The sequence below is a fragment of the Belonocnema kinseyi genome, chromosome 5 (assembly GCF_010883055.1).
Source record: "Belonocnema kinseyi isolate 2016_QV_RU_SX_M_011 chromosome 5, B_treatae_v1, whole genome shotgun sequence".
NCBI classification, from domain to species: Eukaryota; Metazoa; Arthropoda; class Insecta; order Hymenoptera; family Cynipidae; genus Belonocnema; species Belonocnema kinseyi.
Window position 1 is genome coordinate 71,953,733 of NC_046661.1, and position 8,212 is coordinate 71,961,944.

The following is an 8,212-nucleotide window of genomic DNA, read 5'->3' on the forward strand; positions in this document are numbered from 1 at the left end:
CCGATAATCAATCCAGGCCATCGATAGGTCACGCTGGTAGAATGCTGCATCTTCGCAGACACATCTATCGATGAGCAGGTTCTCCCGACATCCGGCTACGCCGAACACGCTTATAAAGCGTGTTCAGACAAGTTATTGGCCTGTAGTTCTTCGGGTCAGCTAAGTTGTCTATTTTCGGCAGGAGTATTGTGTGCCCTTCCACCAACCACTCTGGAATCCGCTCTTCCGACTTCAAATATGAGGTGAAAATACGGGCCAAATGCTGATGGGTTGAAGAAAACTTCTTCCACCAGAAGGTTTTGATAAAATCTGGCCCCCGTGCGGAATAGTTCTTCATCCCTCTTAATACTTTTTTCACCTCCTCGGTAGTGATGGGTGGGCATTCTTTATCAGGTGTTATGAGGGCAACACATAACTCCTTGAAGCTATTTATATTTTTTGAGTCTTCGTCCAGTCTATGCTGAAGTTCGTAGACTTCTCTCCAAAATACTTCGACCTCCTCTGTTTTGCGTGGGTGTTCGACAGTAACTGGAGGGTCTTGGAAGGGTCGAGATGGGTCAGAGAGCAACTGTTGATTTTCTCTGACCCACCTCTCCCTCCGCTCTAGACTTGTCTTAGCGTCAGATAGTATCCGTATTCTCTCAACAATATGCTGCCTGATGGTCAGCAGCTTTGACTTGTTAAGTGTATGATAACAGGTTCGGAGTTCGCGCGCGAACTTTTGAACCTTGGCGGTAAAATGCCTGCCAGATGTGATGTAGTCAATCACACATTGAATGCGGGACGCGTACTGTCTTGCCCAGCCTATCTTTATGGCAAGTTGATGCATTCGTCTTTTGGTCTTATGATCAGCCTTTGGTTTTGTTTTACGGTTCGCATCGGCCAAAGCTCTCGCTGCATTATACACACAATAATTGATAGCCCAGAGGTCGGATTCACCGGAAAAATGTTCACGAAGCTTGTCATCCATTTCAGCCAGATCTTTAGGCTTGAGAGAAACCTTGGTGTTGATGTTTCTCGGGGTCGTAGAGCATCGCTCTTCATCTATTGGATGCCTGCCCGCGGTTGGTCTTAGTGTCGCCTCTCTTTCTTTGTGGCCAGCTTGTTCTAGCTGTGGTAGAGTAGGCGTTCCGATTATATAGCCCCTTTTACGGAGTAGCTCAGTATGGTTTCGCAGACGTTGCTGCAAAAAGTGCGATAGCTCTGGGTGTTTCTCGCACCACAGAGCATGCAGCCGTGCCATGTAACCCCGTTCACGGGCCACACTCGTATCGTAGCAGTCTAGCAAGTCGTGATTCAGTTGCTCCGTCCACCCGGCTCTCGCCCTGATCTACTGAGAAACTGCGTGAGCCAGCAGTTCAAGGAAAGCTGAGAATAGGGTGGCTGAAAAAGAGTTTGTTGTATTAAAATTTGAACATTATGAGAGAAATACAATTTCTAACGCTACGGGGTATCGAACCTACATCTATATTCCTAAATCTATCGCCTAGCTACAGCGATTCCCAAACTTTTTATGCACTTTCTGGGAAGCGGCAGAACCGCCACCCTCACATTTTTTCACAATACCATGCCGCCAAGGGGGGGGGGGCACTTGACTGCTTCTCTGCTTGACACACCATGCTTCATGCAAAAGTATTAGAACCGGCTGAGAAAAATTAAAATGTGTCAATATGCTAATAAATTAAATTTTAATTAGTTGAGTCAATTTCCTAATCTAATTTTAAGCAAATGAAAAGAAAGTTAATGAAAATCAGTTAATATCCTCATGGCCAGTTGACAGCTCTTGTAATTTGGCGTGTTCTTAACGATATGCTTAATTACTCGAAATGTTAACCGATTTTCATCAACTTTTTTTTCATTTTCTTAAAATTACATCAGAAAAATGATTAGTTATTGAAACAGCCTTAAATCTCATGTCAATGAAAGGGTCCTCATAACGGGGGGGGGGGGGGGCTGTCAAGTGGCTTGGCCGGGGCTGGCTTCCCCCTCGGGAGCTGCCCGACCCGGGGTGGCATCCCCCTGCCGGCGGCAGCCTCATCGGCCGGCAGCACTAGTTTAGGAATCGCTGGCCTAGCAGTCAAGAGTTCTAACCACTGCGCTAAACCGCCAAGTTCAAACTGTGAAAAGGCCATCCTCATAAGCAGCAGTACCCAAAGTTAAAAAACCAAATTTTAAGCTTTTTTTCTAATTATTTATTACTATCCGACGTTATGTAAATGTAAAATACACGAACTGTTAACAGGAATATCAATACAATAATTTTTTAATAAATACTTTAAATCGATTACAATTTTTATTCGCGTAATATTTCGCTTTTTCCCCGTTTTAGACTTTTTTGTAACTTTTTGAAATGTCAGGAAATGTAGTTTTTCATAAATATTAAAAATTTTTAATGAAAGAACTTAGAAATTTCATCGTGAACTTTGACAAACTTTCAATAAACATATTTTTTATCTTTCGTGTGAGATTTGTTTTTTAGGTGCTAAAAGTGAGACTTGGCGCAATCGAGTGCCGATACTAGGCCAAGGATCGATGAAGGATCGGCAAACTTGAATAGCTAATATAGGCTGCCAATACCGTCTCAACAGTGGGAAGATTGAAATGCCGAAATTGGCCCTTTATCGTTAGCCGACCTTAGACTGCCAAAATTGGACCAACACTAGGCCGTGTATTCAGCTCCAGCAATTCTTATTTGGGCAAATTGGGTAACACTCTTCTATAGCGCCGATTTTGGGGGTGACAATGGGTGGGGACTAACTGATTCTAGCTCGCTCCGATTTTGTTAGTTCATGCCTGAGTGCTCGCCTGATTGACAACTACAGACCTGGCGCAACCCCACGCAGCCCCTGTTACACCTACCTGCGGCGCGGCGTCAACTCTCGGAAGGGTTATAGAAACGTGAGCTATTGAAGGGCTTCACTGTATATATACTTAATATAAAATCTCTAAACGATATTGTCGATTTCGATTGTCACAATTATCGATTTCATTACTATATGCTTGGATTTGAGTGATGTTTATTGGCTACTGTATGCGTCTGTACTTGATTTTTAAATACGTACGCGAACTAGAGCCAATGAGCGCCGCACAGTTCAAGCATGCGCAAGTATTTTTGGACCACTGTTGGGAATAATAATCGAATCGAAATTCAAAGTCGATAATACGAATGAACGCTTCTCCTTTACCACCACCTTGCCACCCGTACCACCGCAATACAGGGCCTCTGCTTGTTATTTATAATCGAATTCTTATTTCAATTTATGCCTCTCTGCTTGTTATTTATGAACGTATTTTCATTTAAATTCCGGAAAGGACATTTTAAAGCCTTCAAAGCATTTAAACGAGCTATCTGGAGCTTCTCAGAGCTTTTAGAATCTTTAGCATATACTTTGAGATTTCTATCGGTAGGGTTAGTATATTTTTAATTAAAAGTTAATGTTTATGCTAGTATTTGTTATTAATATAAACATTAACATTAAGTGATATTTCTATGAGGCATGGAATTTGTTCTAAGTTTTGTTATTAAAGTCCATTGCTGGTGAAAAATGCGTTAACAACTTTTTGAGATTTAATGTAAATCATCCTACTTCTTTTTGATAAATTTTTTGACTGCGAGCAGTTCTCTCTTGAATTGTAAAATGTAATATTAAACTCAAAATCTCAATAAGTCGCTACCGCATTTTATATCAGCAATGAAATTTTATTAGAAGTTCCATGCACCAAAGGAACAATTCTTAATGTCAACGTTTATATTGAATGCAAATAAGAACTAAAACATTAACTTATAGCTAAAAATACACCAATGTTACACTAACTTTACTCAATATCAGAAAAGTACCATTAAACTCCTTGCACTTCACCTTCACCACAAAACAGCTGTTTAAAATATATAGGCTTCCAATGTTGTATGGGCTTTTAAACAATATATGCAGAACGTGGGATTTTTCGGCCCGCACCACAGTCCCATCTGAGAGCGACACATTCAAACGTAGTTTGTCGGTGAGTCGGCTCTGTTAAATGCTGCGAAGCCCAGCCCGTGTGAAGCCGAAAATGCACGAGCCGGAATCCGAGCTCTTCCGACCTCACGAATGACGATCTAGCTGCTCCTCGAATTTATTCAGGTTTTGAAAACCCGAGTTACCTTAGAACCATTAGGCTTATTGCGAAGAAGCAAATATAATAGAACTTTATGTTAATAGATATAGGAGACAAGACTTCTGGGTCTAAAATGCTTCAAATTTAGTGCTGCATGCCTTATTCATATTTTTAGTAAACAATGGATTTTTAACAAATACAAAACAAATTTTCGTCAAAATTGTTCAATTTTCAACTTAAGAAATTGCTTTTAAGAATACATTTTTTAACCTAAACATTGTAGTTTGTACTGAAGTTTGTAGTTGAAAAAATTAATTTTTAAACCCAAATAAATGCGATTTTATCAACAAAAGAAATTAATTTCTATCTAAAACTAAAAAGAAAAATTTTCAAGAAAAAAAATGGTCAACAAAATTCTTTAATTTTCATCCATAGAAACGAATTTTAAACTAAAAAAAATAAGTATTCGATCAAAAATGGACTAATCAAATTTTCAGACAAAAAATAATTATCAACTCCAAAAAATCAAAGTTTCCACAAAATATTTAAATTCCCAAGAAAAAAAATTTAATTTGTCAACAAATATTTTAATTTTCAAACCAATAACTTTCTACCGAAAACAGAATTTCAAAATTTTCAAAATAAATTTTAAAACAGCAACAATTTTTCTTAACAAAATACATGAATTTTCAACGCAAATAGATTAAATTATCAGTTTAAAAAATCAATTTACAACCAACAATTTTTCACAAAATAGTGTAATTTCCAAAACATAGATGAACTTTTAACCATTTGATACAAAAAAAAAAGTTTCAACAAAAAATGCATTTCCATCCAAAGAAATGAATTCTTCATTAAAATGGATGAATTTTTTAACAAGAAAAATAATTTTCTATCAAAAAAGAAGAATTTTTGACTGAGAAAGGTCAATTTCCTACAAAAGAAAAATTTAACCAAAAATGATACAATTAAATTTTTAGTATAAGAAAAGGTTTTCTCAATAACAAAAGAATCGAATTTTCAACGAAGCAGTTAAATTATCAACCAAAATAGTTATTTTAAAAAATTTAAATTTTAAAATAGTTTCATTTTCGATGGACGAAATGAATTTTCAACTGAAAATTGTTTTTAAAAAAAGCATACAATCGAATTTAAAACAGAATAGTTCAATTTTTATACATATAGTTAGATTTTAATTAAAAAAATTATTTTCAACCAAAAAAGGAATGGAATGAATTCTGAGAGAAAATTAAAATCGTTTGAAAATTTTCAATAATTTTTATTTACGAAAATGTACTTTAAAAAAAAATCAAAAAGATTTTGAAACACATCAAACGATTCAGATTCAAATAAAATTAAACCTTATAAAGATTTTTCAAGAATTTTGTAAGTTTTAACGAAAATGAAAAAAATTATTTTAGGTTCCTAGAAATAATTAAAATAAAATTTTATTTCGAAAGTTTAATTTTAGGAGATTATTTTAAAGCATTTCAAAACATTCAAAGCATTCAAGCATTTCAAAACATTCAAAATATTCAAAAATACGAATAATTTTGAAAGATTAGGAGACCAGACAAGATTAGAAAAAAAAAGAATTACTTTCCTGAGTAACGTGTGAAAATTTTAAATAATTTTTTATTTTGTAAAATGTGCTTTAAAAGAAAATTAAAGAAAATTTTTAAACAAATCAAACAATTTCCTAAAATTTCGAAAAAGAGTGTAAAAGGTTTTAAAATCAACATTTTTTAATTCGATAACATTACAAATTTTTTAAAAGTGCAAATAATCGAATAAATTCAATAAATATTGAAAATATTCCATTGATGAGATTAAAAAAGAATTTAAAGTTCAGAGGCGTTTTCGAGACGTAGGATAAACTGATTTAAAAAACTGAAAACTCTAAAAATTCCTGTAGAAGAATAAGAAAGATGCGCCTGGAAATTGTGTACAACTATCAGTCTGTAAAATTAAAATTCGAATGATTTTTTTAAAAATTACTTTCAGCACATTTCTTTTCAAGCAGAATCCCTGATTTTAATCGCAAGAGGTTCAACTATTTCCAATCAGAATAAGTAATTACATAAATTTTGAAAATTCAAAAAAGAGAACTTGGAATAAGTACAATGAGATTTAAAAAAAGTTTATTTTAATTATACATAAAATTCGTTGAATTATTTCTAAAAATATGGAAACATTAAAACTTGTAGTATTTAAATACACTTAACATTTCAGACTTTTATATTAATTTTTTATAAGATATAATAGATACGTATGTAAAATGAAAAAATAATAATAAAAGTCGATAAACGAATAATTTTTTTGGACTGAATTCTAACAGAAAATTGAAAAAAGATTACAAAACATTTTTTATTATTTCCTAAAATGTCTAAAAAGTACGTAAAATATTTTGAAGTAAAATGTTGTACTTTTTCCATATTACTTAACTTTAGAAAAATTAAGGAACATAATTGTTTCAAATTTGAGTAAGTTTTAGTGATATTCAAAAATTTTGAAACGATTCGAAAATAATGAAAGCTTCCAAAGATTTTGAAAGGAATAATTAACATAATTTTTTATTTCCAGCAATTAATTTGAAAAGATTATGATTAAACATTTCAAAATATTACAAAAGATTTCAAATATTCTAAAAGCATCTCAAAAACTTTGGAGGCATTTTTTTAAATTTTACAGAATTAAAAAAAACAGGAAAAATTTGAATAATTTTTAAAGATTAGAGATTGAAAGGTCTGACAAGATTAGAAAAACAGAATTATTTTTCTAATAATCGTGTGAAAGTTTTGAAGATTTTTTCATTTTAAAGAATGTACTTTAAACAAAATTCAAGCAGATTTTAAAGCAAAATGCTTCAATTTGATAAGATTAAAAAGTTAAAAAAAAGTAAATAATTAAGTGAATTCAGGAAGTATTTAGTAGACTTGATGAGATTAAAAAAATTTAAACTTTAGAAGTGTTTTAGAAACGCAAGATAAACTTTAGGAACTTTAAAAGAATCTCGAAAGGTTTCAAGAGAATAAAGATGGTTTCTTAAAATGCTTGGGAAAATTTAGAAGATTATAAGGAAATTTTTTTCTACATATTGAATGATTTTTTTAATTTTTGATAAAAACTCGAGAGAGTTACCAATATCTTGAAGAATTCAAAACGTTTTAAATAATAAGAAATTTTAATAATATTTTTTAATATCCTATAAAATAAAAATCACACATCTGATATATTCGAAAATCTATTTTTTAGTTTTCTTAAGAATCTTATAATAATTATTTACATATAGATGTATAAACTGATTATACTTTTTTTATTGTATATGAAATCTTTACAAAATCTTTAATGCCTTAAAATACTTATCTCAAAATTACAAAATTTAGCTATTACAATTTTATTGTAATTGGAAATTAATTGTAAATAATTGTAAAATAAATGCAACAAAATTTATTTATGGAGAAATATCTCCTGATTATAAAACGAGAAAAAAAATTGTTAAGGTAAGTCTTTGTAGCATTTTAATAACTAATGAACATATTTTTAGATTATTTTCCCTTGATTCTGGCCGAGGGTAAAACATGGTACAAAAAACCGTCTTGAAATTTTAAATAAAAACTGTACTCTCTATACATTAATTTTTTTTTAATTAAGAATAATAATACTTTTATAAATATTGCCAAAATTCATTTGAATATGATACACAATGATTTTTATTTTAAAAAATCCTGTAAGTAGTTGGTGTTTTTTAAATTTTACGATATTTGTGTACCATGTTTGACCTTAGGGAATAGATTTCAGGAATAAAATTATAAAAATATCTCCATTAGTTAGTAAAATACTATGAAGAATCGCCTTTCAAATTATGGTTGAAATTGAAGAAATAGATATTTCTCTCATCGTTTTTCAGCATATGGATTTTCCACTAAATGTAAAGAAAATAAAATACACTTAAAAAAATAAAAATAAGAAAGTTCAGAAATTCATGCAGTTTTCTGTTAAGAAAATCCCACACATTTTTTAATAAAAATCCTATCCACACTACATTGACAGGACAATTTTACAACATTTTTGTTAAATGATCAGTCTTCTGAATGAGGTCAAGTTAATAACTTTT